Raw genomic sequence first — 15,891 nt, 5'->3', positions numbered from 1 at the left:
CATGTTTGGTTTTTCCATCTCACATTGAGGCCATTAAAACAATGTTTCCACATTTTGAGTTGATTGCTCCGTGGCTTTGATATGCGACTGTACAGCACGAATGTTCTAAATTGTATTTTCAGTTACAGTGTAAAATGTGCACGAAGTCCGTATTCATCGCTACCTGAAGTTGGCGCAACATGTATCTCCTTTTAAACCAATCAATAATCCTATTGTTGAAGAGGATTATAGAATTCTTAATACTGGTCTTTGTTTGCTTTGGCTATATCCTGTTCAAGTGGTGGTTTTTGTCTAGGTATGTATAAGCAACATTTAACAATGACAGGATATTCCTGAACCTCGTTGACTTGGGGATGATTTGAAATGATCGCCAATTATGACTGTTTGATATTTATTTACAAGCAATGTGGAAAAAGAGACACGTGTAGAAACGAAAAAAGCTACCATTTTGTTGAAGGAGCAAAGTTCAACAAACCATAACTCTGCTTCTGGATATCGTTTGAAGTCAAATGATATACCATTTTAAAGCTTATGATATATATTTTCTAAAAACGAAATAAAACAAAATTCACCGGGGGAGGAATTTAGGGCTCATTCGTCGTGTACGGTCACATATGAGAAGTAAAAACATGTATAACAATGCCCCATACGGTCGTACAAACTTCCAATTGTGGTTACCAAAATTCACCCACCATATTTTTGTTCGCACCATCTAAATGAAACACATCTCAGGCATTACATTTGACTGGGGTTATGAGAAAAATATGAGCTTTCTACTGATACCAAAATATCAGTTTTTATGACGAAACATGGGGGGTGAGGCTGTTGATCCGGTCACAGCCCTTAAATGATACTTGCATGAATGACAGTTTAAAAAAAAAAAAGCGCAGTGATTTATAGTGCGCTACGCACAGGCATTAACGCCTAGACGTTGATCCACAAGCCTCAGCACACTTTACAGGTTGTCGCTGACCACTATGGCCCCACATCATTCCATAAACCATTAAACAACAATTCAGGGACTTTGCTGCTTCAAGAGCGCACACCCTAGACAATCCACAAATAACCTTCGCAACCAGGATCAGCTCCCCGAGTTTCGTACAGGTTACAACAAGACAAATTAGCAGTAAGTTCCTTGTCCAGGGGAATTTCAAACTAACTCTGTCTAATTAATTAACTAACTAATTTTTCATGAGAGCGTACTAGGCACCGTTAGGGTTCGAACCCGCAACCTCTCGCACCATAGTCGAACGCCTTATCGATTGAGCTAACTTGACTGCTATTGAGCTAACTTGACTGCTAAAGTTAAAGCTATAACATTTGCTGAGGAGGATGCCCTCAATATTCTTCCAAATTATGTATTCTACACGATTGTAATGTACTTGATTAAACTAACATTCGCTGCAAAAATCAAGACTTCAGGTGCTGTAGTTTTGTCAAAATCCAAGATTTTGAATAAAGCGCAGGAACCGTCGTTTTATTATTACGACGGAAATATTAGTCAAACGCCTACACAATGTTCTTAACACAGTACGTACATGGTTGCGGGATGGTAATAAACACATCAAAGGGCCGTGCCATAGCACAACCGATGGAATGATATGCATTGGCGACATCGGCGCTGGTAGTAAATTCTAATTTTCTTTGCTCATTTGTTCGGCTCAAAATTAAAAGGGGACATATCTGTCAGTAAAAGCTAACATTTTATGGAAAAGAAATACTAATCTATTTTTTGGAAATGTTACAATATTGCTTTTAACTTAAGGTTAGCAACAATTGAAAACTGTTGCGATTTGGTAGTTCACAGCATCTTGCGAATGGTAGTGAGCTTTGGCAAAATTGCATTTATCATTTCATAGCAAGCGTGTAGAAGAATTCAAATATCTCAGATATACTTTTGTATATAGGTCCTGTGGTTCTTGAGTTATGTTGTAAAGAGGCCTGAAACAACAACACTTTTGTAAAACGTACATAACTCATTAACAACAATTAATCAAGCAAGTTTTCATTGTATATGATTTGTAGAATGAACTTTTGCAAAATATTTAAGTGTTATTTAGAGGTTAATAACTGCGCATCGGTTATTTGGAGGGCATTGTGAAAAATCTAAACATTTTGCCTTTGGAACCGAGGAATATCCCGAGGTCCAAAGCAAAATGTTTAGATTTTTCACAATGCCCGATATATAACCGATGCAAAGTTATTAACCTCATTCATAACCGTCACTTTGATCTTTAAAATTAACAAAATAACACAAAATTTTCCTCAAAAGTTTGTAAAATAAACAATTCTTACATCTTCCCTTTCCCAAAATCGATCAGGCTAAAACAAAACGACCAATAACAAAAGTGCGTATCAGAATCTGTGCAAATATGGTAGCGCCGCAATCCAAATACGGCAGCCAGCACGCTTGCAGTTCGTTGGACGCAAATACGGGCGCATTTAAGTCAATTGTGTGCGACATTGGAACAATTACGCATTTTGCGGTCAATTGTGAGATATTAATGACCTCGATTTGCGTTCGCGTTTTCACAAATAATAAAATATGATTGGATCGCACGCATCGCGTTTATTAATGAGGTTATGAATTTTCAATAATACATTGATTTAGACAATGAAAATCAATTTTTGGGTTGCTTCGACCTACAAAAGATCACATCTCCTTAATATCAGCTACATGAGTCAACAACAAAATTTCAAACCTGTTACAAAAGTAAATGAAATACATTATCAGTGAACCTCAACTATGCAAGATTGTACTTACAAGTCGAGAATTTTTTCCAATACAGATATTTCAAATGTCGCCATGAAAAAGTAATAGTTTCTTTGCATACAACATGAAAGGCAAGTAGAGACTACTATGTAATCAAATATGTGTGTAACATTGGGCTGTTCCATTTAAAATCCACACTACCCCTGTGGAAGATTTTAGAAATATCTGCCACAGAGGGAGTATGAATTTCAAATGTAAGGAACACATAAGTAGCTCCATTTGAAACTCACCCTCCCTCTGTGGAAGATTCAGGTTGAATCTTTTTCAGAGTGGGTATGAAATTCAAACAGAGCTGCCTAATGTGCTCCTTCCATTTGAAATTCATACTCCCCCTGCGGCAGATATTTCCAAAATCTTCAAAAGGGTGAGTGTGGATTTTAAATGGAATAGCCCATTGATGATTCGATTCAATCTAATAACAATGCCCTCGCTTTAGGCATTACTGCTTGAAAATCAGCCTGCGTAGTGAAAACAAAACTTACTCAAGTCTTAATATACTCAGGAGACATTAATAAGAAATTGGATGCTTAGAAATGCCCTTTCATGCATTTACTTAAAGGAATTACATTGTCAAGTATTATTTAATTGTATGATATAGGATGTATTGAAGTGAGTGGGATTTTTACTCATGATAAGTTTTGTTGAGTCAACAATTTCTATTTTCGGTGAATAGATTTAAACAAGAATGAGCGAAGTCAGCCATATTTGATCGTGTCGCACGGGAAAACCAAGTTATCCATTGGGTAGATGCACAGATACTTAGCGGGGAGCTTGTGAAAGGGTCTAGAAATGTAGAGGAAGCGACGGAGATTAGAATGAGGGTGACAAAGACCATGAAGGTACACTCACTACACTGTCACCTTAAGTAACATGCAGAACCTTTAAATAGAAAGCCTCTCTTTATTTTCTCAGAATGTATCAAAAAGGATTACAACTACTAGCAATGCAAATTCTGCATTGAAAACAAAACTCCCACACTAGCCAATTCATGAAAATCCTCTGGACAAGAACCAAAATATGAATTTTATGCAGCATTGCATATTTTATTTGTAAAGTTTGTGTAATTGTATGTTGTAACTTAAGGTAGTGTATAAGGGGGTGCTCGCTTCAGGCCTTAGGGCCTTTTGAGCATCTCCTCATTCAAATTTTATGAATGAAATAAAATGATGATGTATGTATGTATTTTGGTGACCAACATTACATATAGCTAGTTTGAAGCTTAACTTCTAAATACAAGAAAACATGATGATCCCAAACAAAGAAACAAACAAAACAAAACAAAACAAAACAAATATTTAACATAAAATATTGAATATGCAACTCCACAGCAAGTAAGATTGCAAGATATTTAATCAACTTAAACCCTTACACATGCTTTCATACTTGATGCCTGAACAAGGCCTCTCACTCACCCCTACCCTGAGGACACCATTTGAAGAGGATTTGATATTTTTAACTCTGATATCTTTCCACTACTTGCTGACTTACAGTACACAATCCATGCAAACAACCTTCCCCAAACCTATTTTAACCCCATGGGTTCTACTGTCTTTCTTACAATGTCCCTGATTGGTTAACTTGTGTCCCAAAAAAGGTTACAGTGTCCCTGATTGGTTAACTTGTGTCCCAAAAAGGTTGCAGTGTCCCTGATTGGTTAACTTGTGTCCCAAAAAGGTTGCAGTGTCCCTGATTGGTTAACTTGTGTCCCAAAAATGGTTGCAGAGTCCCTAATTGGTTAACTTGTGTCCCAAAAATGGTTGCAGTGTCCCTGATTGGTTAACCTGTGTCCCAAAAATGGTTGCAGTGTCCCTGATTGGTTAACCTGTGTCCCAAAAATGGTTACAGTGTCCCTGATTGATTTACTTGTGTCCCAAAAAGGTTAGTGTCCCTGATTGGTTAACTTGTGTCCCAAAAATGGTTGCAGAGTCCCTAATTGGTTAACTTGTGTCCCAAAAATGGTTGCAGTGTCCCTGATTGGTTAACCTGTGTCCCAAAAATGGTTGCAGTGTCCCTGATTGGTTACCCTGTGTCCCAAAAATGGTTACAGTGTCCCTGATTGATTTACTTGTGTCCCAAAGAGGTTAGTGTCCCTGATTGGGTAACTTGTGTGCCCCAAACTGGTTGCAGTGTCCCTGATTGGTTACCCTGTGTCCCAAAAATGGTTACAGTGTCCCTGATTGATTTACTTGTGTCCCAAAGAGGTTAGTGTCCCTGATTGGGTAACTTGTGTGCCCCAAACTGGTTGCAGTGTCTCTGATTGGTTAACATGTGTCCAAAAAGGTTACAGTGCCCCTGGTTGAATTACTTGTTTCCCAAAAAGGTTACAATGTCCCTGATTGGTTAACTTGTATCCCAAAAAGGTTACAATGTCCCTGATTGGTTAACTTGAATCCCAAAAAGGTTACAGTGTCCCTGATTGGTTAACTTGTATCCCAAAAAGGTTACAGTGTCACTGATTGGTTAACTTGTTGGGGACAACTGGTACATGATTTTATCTCATCAACCAATCTGAATAGAGCTTTTAGATCTCTTAGTAATATTAACTTTAATCCCATTCAGCTTTTATTGACTATACTTACCATATCTCTGATTGGCTCAATACATGATAGAGCCCTTTTTGTAACCAATCAAAATAGTTCTTAGAGGCTGATAATTGAGCATGTCCATGGGGTGTTTAACAGTCTGGGACATGCAATTTACAAAATCAAATTTCAAAATTCAACTTCCAATTCTATCTACTAAGGTGACAGTAACATTTGCTTTTACTTTTAGTTCTCAAATCCAGAAGCAATTTCATATGTTATATCCCCGAGTCCCAATTTGGTGAAACAAAGACTCAAATTCAAAGTACATGTAATTAACTAAGTGCTCAATTTCCATTCAAATTTCTCCAATTTAACTAATTATTTTCTTTTCTTCCATTAATAGATTGTTTTCTTAACTGTTTAACATCCAGATTCAGTCCACCACATGCCATTTACCAAATTCTGTATTTTTTTTATTGTGACAAGAAATTATTTTGCCTTAACTTTATTTTCTCAAAATTGTGTACATGTTTTGAAACCTGCCATTTGCTGAATATAGAATATGTGTAGGTAATTTTACTGGTATATTCACTAGCTTTGCAATATTATAAACTAAAATGTTTTGCAGTCTACTTACACCATTTCTGTTATGTATGTTAAGACCATAACTACCTGCTGAAGATTGCATGTTATAAAGAGTTACACCTTTGCTATCTACTGAAGATTGTATGTTATAAAGAGTTACACCTTTGCTATCTACTGAAAACAGCATGTTATATGGATTTACACCTTTGCTATCTACTGAAGATAGCATGCTGTATGGGTTTATATCATAGCTCTTTACTGAAGATAGCATGTTATATGGATTTACACTTTTGCTATCTACTGAAGATAGCATGCTATATGAGTTTACACCTTTGCTATCTACTGAAGATAGCATGCTGTATGGGTTTATATCATAGCTTTTTACTGAAGATAGCATGTTATATGGGCTTATTATCATAGCTATCTACTGAAGATAGCATGCTGTATGAGTTTACACCATTACACCATATAACATAGCTATCTACTGAATATAGCATGTTGTATGGTATACTCGACAGCTATCAACTGTAGATAGCATGTTTTATGGGTTTAAACCATACCCATCTTCTGAAGATAGCAAGTTACATGCATTTAAATTATTCCCATCTTTTGAAGATAGCATGCTACATGTGTTTAGACCAGGCTTCCTCAAATAGATTTGTTGAAGTGCCACATGGAATAAAAGAAAAATGCAAAGCGCCACTCAAGAAGCAGCCATCATGGTGCTTTAGCACTGCCGAGGGGAGTCCCCCCTCTCAAGCTAGAGATTTTTTGAAATTTGAGGTGCAAATGATGCCATTTGGTGCAACATTTTGTACTATTTTAGCCTAATCGAATTGTTTAACGTTGAAATGTAGAATATTGGAGATATTCCTGATGGATGAAGTTTGATCAAAGGGTTTGATTTTGATTTAATTTTGATTTAATTTTATTTTTCAACTTAAAAAAAAACATTTTTTTAAAAATCTAAACGGCGCCGCGCGGCACTCGGGAAGCCACGGCGCGACACAAGTGGCGCGCGCGCCGCTATTTGCGGACCCTGGTTTAGACCATATAGCTATCTACTGCACTGTAGATAGCATGCTATAGGCCTACAGATTTACACTATATTTTATCTGATGAAGATGCATGGTATGGGTTTACACTATAGCTATCTACTGAAGATAGCATGCTGTATGGGTTTACTATAGAGCTATCTACTGAAGATAGATTTTTACCATGCAATGTAATTGACCTATTTTTTGTGCACATTCCATATCTTGTAATATTATATTTACCATGTGTCATATTCTACTCATTTTACTATGTGCAATACTTGTGTAATTATAAATGTTTTAAGTTACGTGTGTTATTCTAAGTATTTTATAATAATAATTATTTGTAATATTTCTCTATATTTTGGCCCTTGGCCACAAATGTGAAATAAAATATATATGAAATGAAGATAGCATGCTGTATGGGTTTACTCAATAGCTATCAACTGAAGATAGCCAAGTTAACAAGAGAGCTATCTACTGAAGATAGCATACTATATAGGTTTACACCATCATTATTGACTGAGGATAGCATGCTCAATTGGCTTACAACAGGGCTATCTACAGAAGATAGCCAACTATATGGGTATCAATTGGCTTACAACAGGGCTATCTACTGAAGATAGCCAACTATATGGGTATCAATTGGCTTACAACAGGGCTATCTACTGAAGATAGCCAACTATATGGGTATCAATAGGCTTACAACAGGGCTATCTACTGAAGATAGCCAACTATATGGGTTCATACACTATACTATAGCAAGCTCAATTGGCTTACAACAGGGCTATCTACTGAAGATAGCCAACTATATGGGTTCATACACTATACTATAGCATGCTCAATTGGCTTACAACAGGGCTATCTACTGAAGATAGCCAACTATATGGGTTCATACACTATACTATAGCATGCTCAATTGGCTTACAACAGGGCTATCTACTGAAGATAGCCAACTATATGGGTTCATACACTATACTATAGCATGCTCAATTGGCTTACAACAGGGCTATCTACTGAAGATAGCCAACTATATGGGTTCATACACTATACTATAGCATGCTCAATTGGCTTACAACAGGGCTATCTACTGAAGATAGCCAACTATATGGGTTCATACACTATACTATAGCATGCTCAATTGGCTTACAACAGGGCTATCTACTGAAGATAGCCAACTATATGGGTTCATACACTATACTATAGCATGCTCAATTGGCTTACAACAGGGCTATCTACTGAAGATAGCCAACTATATGGGTTCATACACTATACTATAGCATGCTCAATTGGCTTACAACAGGGCTATCTACTGAAGATAGCCAACTATATGGGTTCATACACTATACTATAGCAAGCTATTGGCATTGTTTCATAATTTAAGCAAAACGATTTGAGATCACATTAGAATTTCTGACATGTATTTTTCACTACTTTGGCAATGTACCAAAATTACCAATCCTTACTGAGTCATGTTCAAGTAATATTTGAATTCCAGAGTAATTTGGTGAAACTGATTTTGTTAGCTCATGCCTAATTTGGTTGATTGTACTATTTGTTTTAACTGTGTTGAAATACCAAGTGGTAGTAATTAAAAATCGGTACTGTGTACAATGCCGCTTACTTTTTCCTCAATAACACAAGCTTTTTAAAATCTAATCAAAACCTGCAAGTGTATAATTAGACTTGCATAATGCACTTGACTAAACATCAGTATTTAGTAGAACCATGATTGTGAACTTACAAAATCCACAATTTTCAGAAACAGGAAACAGCCTCACTTGATGGTTGTTTTTGCAACATTATGCCATCAATTAATGAGTTTTTGTAGGAAACCAAGCGATGAAAGGCAGTCATTAAAACGATTCGTCTTATATCATAGCTTGCATAGTTATTTTTACTATGCGTTAATTGTATTTTGTGAGGGATTCTAGGTAAAATAAATGAGGTGAATGAGGTAACCTATGTAAAAACCAACACAAGTTAGAACTATGAAAGCTGAATGCAACTGTGATTTCAATTCCAATTGTATGATTGACACAATGAATGGTAATAGAATCTGCATATTTGTTTTGTTAAAAATTAACACTAAAATTAACTTGAAATTTAAGTAATTATATTGCCCTTTCACTTTCAGAACTAGTTTAAAAACATGCCAATGCATATGCAGCTAAGTATAGTTGGCCAAATTTAAACCACATGCACTTGTTTTTCTGATTCATTCCGGATTCCAGTTAATACAGCTCTATTGTTTTAGATTACAAATATTCAAACGAAACATTATCCTAATCCTCTGGTTAGAAGTAGCTGGCAATAAAAGATAATTTTACATATTTGACCAATTTATTGGAATCAAGGGCCCAAACCGTGTATTTTTAGGGTGTTTTTCTATTCTGTTGCAATCAATTCCAAAGATCTGTACAAAGATTAATTTCAGGTTATGCATTGCAATTTTCGGAAAACAAATTTCGATCTCTGTTATAACCCAATTACCAAAATTAACATAAAATAATACAATTATGAGCAAATCCATGTTTTTGGCCATTATTTCCAAAAATTGGCTGAATATTAAAATTTCAGTTGGCTTTTATTGCCAGTACTTCTTAGGATTACGATTTATTTGTTTCATTTGGCAAAACAGGATAATATTTATTTTAAATTAGTGCTACATTTGTCTGGGATTGAGAGTAAGGTACATATGTCTCACAGTATTAAAATGAATGTACAACTTTGCACTGTTCATTATCCCTATTCTACATTCAATCATGTGCGTGCAAGCAAACAAAGGCAGTCGAATTTGGGAACCATGTTCATCATAATGCAATCAGTCAATGCATGAATATAGCCATCAATATTCACAAAAGAAGTTATTTGCAAATGTTTTCTAAGAAAAGAAATATATGAGCTATAATGATCTAATTGACCTAGTTAAGTTAATTAATCAATTTCAGCAACAATAATGTTTGGCATGTTTTTGAACTAAATTAATTGTGGCTTTAATAGCATGCAACATACCAAATATGCAGTTTTTGTAATTTTCTTATTTGGAACAAATTAATTCTGTAATTTTCTGGATCGTGGAGTAGGGAACATAATATCCATGACAATTTATAGAACAGGTTCATGATCTAAAAGAATAGTGCTAATGCATATTTGATAAGAGTTCAGCTTCAGTGACTAAGAGTATACAAAGGAACACTGGGGTACTCCACACAGGAGACTTAAATCCACATTGATGTAGACTAAATCCAGATCAATCTGTACTTGCATCGTGACTGAATTCCATTTATACCATTTTCCACCCTGATGTGGTAGTGACATCAAAGCTTTGAGATAGCATCTATTGCACGTCTTTAATCGCATGCGTGTGTACGTCAGCGCTTTGAGCGAACACTAGCAATTTGTAGCTGTGCCCAATGAGATGCGCATTACGTCACTGCCACATCAGCAGGGTTATAGCTAGGCAAATTTCAGTGCCAGGTGAAATATATATGAAATGGTAAAAAAATTGAAATTTTAATATGGATTGCTAATTTTTATACTGATTGTTCATTGATTTTGAAACATTTGAGACTGGAGTGCTGGGTATTTGAGCTCAATATTAACTTGAGTGCCGGGTGGAAATTAAGAGTGCCGAGCATGTCCGCCCGCCACCGCCTAGCGTAACTACAATCCTGCACATCAGTGTGGAAAATGGTATAGTATCAGTTTGAGCATAATTTGCAACATTTAAAAGCAACCCTTGTGTGTAAACGGACTATTCTAGTTAAAATCCACACATCCCATGGAAGACATGACCTTAATCTTCTAGACAGGGAGTGGGAATTTCAAATGGGCTACCTGAATGGGTAACTCCATTTGAAATCTACACCCCCCCCCCTTATGTGGGAGATTAAGATCATGTGTTCCATAGGGGGTGTATGGATTTTAACTGGAATAGCCCAATAGGGCAATGCATCATGTTGCTTTAAAAGACACAGCAAACTCATGATGAGAGAACATAGCTTTTATGCATTCACGTCGCAGTGAATATTGCATTACAGCCAGCTATGTAACAGCCCAGCAAACACAAAAACGTTTTAAAAACGTTTTAAATAAGTTATATTTTGGCTTTTGGTTTAGGTAAAAAGCGTTTTAATAACATTAAAATGTCGGGTTATATAAAGGTCATGATAACGTTTTAAAAGCTTTTGTATGAAAACACACTACAACAATATTTTTAAATGTTTTCAAAAATGTTATTGTAAACTATTTTTGCAAACATTTTTGCCAAATATTGTGTCAATACTTAAATAACATTATGTTAAAATATTTGAACCCAGTAAACACAGAAATGTTCTTAAAATGTTTTTTTTAAAACCTTTTAATAACATTTAAATGTCGGGTTATATTAAGGTCATGAAAACGTTTTTAAAACGTTATCGAAAATATTTTGGGCAAACATTTTTCGCAATATATTTTTTTAACCCCAAAATAACATTTTGTTTAGAATGTTTTGTATCAAGTTTTCAAGAATGTTTTTGGAATGTTATTAAAACGTTTTATACCCTTTATATAACCCGACATTTAAACGTTTTCTGTAAAACATTTTGTTTGCTGAGCAGTAGATTATCAAAATTTTTTTTAAGGTTATGAAAACGTTTTATACTCTTAAAATGATCTTTATATAACCCGACATTTAAACGTTTTCCGACAACCTTTTATAACCTTTTGCGAAGGATGTCGAAAACGTTTTGTGTTTGCTGGGAGGTCCACTATGTCCAATGAGGCGCTTCGCTGTCAAATCTAACCCTAGCCATAACTCTAAAACTAGCCCTAACCCTATCAACCCTTTTTCACATTTGACATAGCAAACCTTATTTTTGACATAGCAAATCTCTGACATTCTTAGCAGGTTGACGTCTTGCATCATTTAGCACACAATGAAGGCCATGGATGTAAACATTGATGTACATTAATCCTGATCTGTACTCCCATGTGAAGTGCCCCATTAAGCACCTGAGAATGGTAACATATTGATGAGAAGGAGGACACTCCTCTAACATATTACAACAAAACATTACCTTTTGCCTATGGGATCACGGAAACGGAAGTTGAAAAACTGCAGGCTCTACCAAACAGGAATAAGCTCATTTGGAATGCAGGGGCATGGAAACTCTGAATCCCATCTGCATTCCGTCTTCCCTATCTAACTAGTAATGTGAGTAACTTTTGAATTAAGCTTCCCATGTAACTAGTGCGGAAGTGAGTAATTATTCACAAACTCCTCTGTATCTCATTACAAACACAAACTAGGCTCGTTTAAAACCGATGCATATTTTATCACAGGATTTAACATCAACAACGCAAACAGTAATTACACCAGCATTTCTATTACTATTGACTTCTGCTAATATTGCATGTGATACTCTAAAGCGCTCTTCTTTGAGATAATGCTTGTATTACAAGGTACATCACTATACATGTCACATCAATATACTTTCCATACAACCAAAAGCTGCATCTCTATACTGCAGATGAAGTAAAGATGAAGAATTCAGATGCAAAGTATAATATGTGACCGTCCACGGCGAATGAGCCGTAAATTCATCCCCCGGTCAATTTTGTTTTATTTCGTGTTTAAAAATAAACATCATAAACTTAAAAATGTTATATCATTTGACTTCAAACGATATCCAGAAGCGGGGTTATGGTTTGTTAAACTTTGCTCCTTCAACAAAATTATAGCTTTTACGTTTTTACATGTGTCTCTTTTTCCACATTGTTGGCAATAAATATCAAACAGTCATAATTGGCGGTCATTTCAAATCATCCCCAAGTCAACGAGGTTTAAGAAAGTTCTCTCATTGTTAATTGTTGGTTATGCATACCTGTACAAAATACAATACCTGGTAACCCACCACTTGAACAGGATTTAGCAATATAAGCAAACAAAGACCAGAGCTATTAAAAGTTCTATAGCCATCTAAGTAGAAGCTTATTATCCACTGAAACAATAGGATTATTGATTAGTTTTTGACTATCGAAATGAGACGGATGTCGGGCCAGCTTAAGTTACCGATGAATATGACCTTCGTACACATTTTACATCGTAACTCAGAATACAATTTAGGGAATTTACGGCTCATTTGTGCTGCCGGGTCACATATATCAAAATAGCTGCCTTGTGTTGTGTAAATTTGTACTATAATTGAAGACCGAATTAAAAAGACTACTATGAGCCTGACGTCAGGGCAAAGGCGCAACATGATTTGTTGCTGAACTGTGTGGTACAGCATTTTTGGTCTGGTTGACAGGACATCATACGCAGACTAGTCTTCTTGATTTGGTCTTCAATTATAATATTGTTATGTAGAGAAATACATTTATAATGACTAATTAATTAGGGAAGACACTCAGTACAATAAATGCTGTATTCAAAGCTGATGTTATTCAAACAAGATATTTATTTGCAGTGAAATGATAAAATAATACTATATTAATAACATTATTAATTAAAAAAATAGCATAAGGCAGCAATGGCATTTTGCGTCTGGACTCATCAAATGCAATATTGAAAACAATTAATAATTTGACAGATAACTTTGAGTTCATTAAATGTTTTGTTTCCCCCTTTCCAATATAGTGTAAAATTTCTCCAAAGTTTACACACACATTGAATTGTTCAATTTTGCCTTATTGAAGCAAACATTTTCTAGCAATTTGGTAAAAACTGTGTCAATTTGTTTTAGATTTTGATGGAATAATTGAGCTTTATAGGGATACTGATGGGACAACATTGGTACAGCAATTCTCAGAGGTACCAATACATCCTCCATTTCTATATACATACTAAGAGAACTCTCCTCCCCACCCCACAATATAGATCACATGCACATTGAAGACAATACATCAAGTTGCCTAAAATCCCCTAAAATGAAATCCCAGGCTGATATTACAACAAGTTGTTTCAAAATAATCCAAAATGTGTCGCAATTTCTCACAAGGATACACACAGGCTGTACATTGAGAATAATCTACTCCTGCAGACAAAAAGAGACAACCAAAAGCTTATTCTGTTTTGTTGTGACATTCTGCCACATATTCTCTGCCTCTCTTGTCAAAAATAAGAGCACCAAACCGCAAGAGACTTCCCATTCTGTTACTTATTTACCTGCCACATAGTCCCCTTATAAGAAAAGTTGGGCTAGCTGTGTTTTCATCACAGTTCACTACTTGGCCTTTCACACATAACAAATTTGCGCACGTTTTCAACACCGACAGTCCGTGCCACGTGGGACAACTGCTGCGATCGCCGGCACTATGCCTTGCTACGATTTTCTTTGAAGGATGACCTACGAATGGTGCCACTACTATGGTGTACTTTTGCGGGACAAAGATACCACGTTCTCAAGTGGCTATTGCACATCTATATTTGGTCATGAAGCTTGCCAGGTGTTTCCACCATTAAGAGTTTTAGTATGCAGGTATCGTACCTTTGACCATTAAGAGGAAGTTTCAGGACTAAATGTCATAAAGTATTGCTCAATGGAACGATCTAAAAGGGTTCCTTTTATGTCTCTTTTCTGGTAAGATTTGGGCTTGCAAATGGAGGATCTTGTACATAAATCAATTCATCAATAAACATGATAGCTCATAATAAAGAATTGTTGATAATGGCATAAATGGAGTAGCCAATAACAGGGCTTCAAGTGGCCCCTTGCAAAATATAGGGGTAAATAAAGGGAAATTTAAAAATATAGGGACAATATAGGGGAAGATGTCATTTGGTAAAACATAATGGATAATATATATTTCACCCAAAAATTATAGAAATTAATACAAATAAGCCTGCAAGTGGTCCATAGGGTGAAGGCTCTGGAATGGGGTTTTATTTGGAGTACAAAATGGCGCCAAAAAGGCATTTATGCTCAATAAAGAAAGAGTCTTTCAGCAAAAAGTATTTTACATCTGATTAAAAAATTATAGGGATTATAGGGCTTTGTAAAACTATAGGGAAATGTAGAAAAAAAGAGTTGCTTGAAGCCCTGCAATAAACATCTGAAGTCCAAGTATCCAACACAACCCTGCAATCCAAAGTGTAAATCTTGGGTATTATTTTAGATATTTTTTTATCTTGTTTTCTGAAATAATTCAGTTTGAAACTAAATTTCATGCTACATATGTATTTCTTTCAGATTACAGATTTTGTCTTTAGAAAGATTGTAACACCATCAAAAGCCCTTGGCGATAATCCGCAAAAAAAATGTTACGCTTTATCTGGATCCTGAAAGGATGTGAAACATCGCTGCCATAAAAATAGTAAATTTGGATTTTTTATTTCATATTTTTATTTCATATTTATTAACATTTATCACAAGGTGACCCATATAGCTTAAATTAAATGATAAATTTACAGAAATAAAAACAACAAACATGCATAAAATTTACGAATGCCAACTATATAAAGCCCCATGACGCATGGGGGAAAATGGGAGATCACACAAAAACAGCCAGATTTTCTAAAATAACGACAAAATCTGTTAAAACAGGCTGCTGAATTCTGCAAAATTGTGAAAAATGAGGAGAAATGCTGCTAAATATGTGTGATTTACCATTTTCCCCCATGTGACATAGGGCCTAAATATTGAAATCCTTCAAAAGAAGAAATGTTGGGCTATTCCATTTGAATTCCATACTCCCCACCCGGCAAGACATCTTCCACACAGGGAGTGTGAATATCAAATGGAGTTGCCTGAATGGGTGACCACATTTGATATCTACACTCCTGTGTGCAAGATTGACGTCATGACCTCCATCTAGAGGGTGTAAGGATTTTAACTGGAACAGCCCATTAAGCATTGGCTGCATTTCACACATCGGACATACAAGGTAGGCTGGTAAATCACTGAGTGTAAGCACATTGTGTACTTTGGAACCTGTGGAGCAAATTTGATTTAAATTTCCGCTTCTTTTCGAAAGCCCTAAGTGATAT

At 35.7% G+C, this 15,891-nt stretch overlaps 1 protein-coding gene across 1 annotated transcript in view; it reads right to left on the bottom strand.

Annotated features, from left to right (window-relative positions):
* LOC140160497 (uncharacterized) overlaps positions 1-15,891 on the bottom strand; it is a 317,603-nt gene that overhangs the window by 65,865 nt on the left and 235,847 nt on the right.

This window comes from Amphiura filiformis, chromosome 9 (genome assembly GCF_039555335.1).
Source record: "Amphiura filiformis chromosome 9, Afil_fr2py, whole genome shotgun sequence".
Taxonomy (NCBI): Eukaryota; Metazoa; Echinodermata; class Ophiuroidea; order Amphilepidida; family Amphiuridae; genus Amphiura; species Amphiura filiformis.
This window is presented reverse-complemented; position numbering and strand designations above follow the sequence as displayed.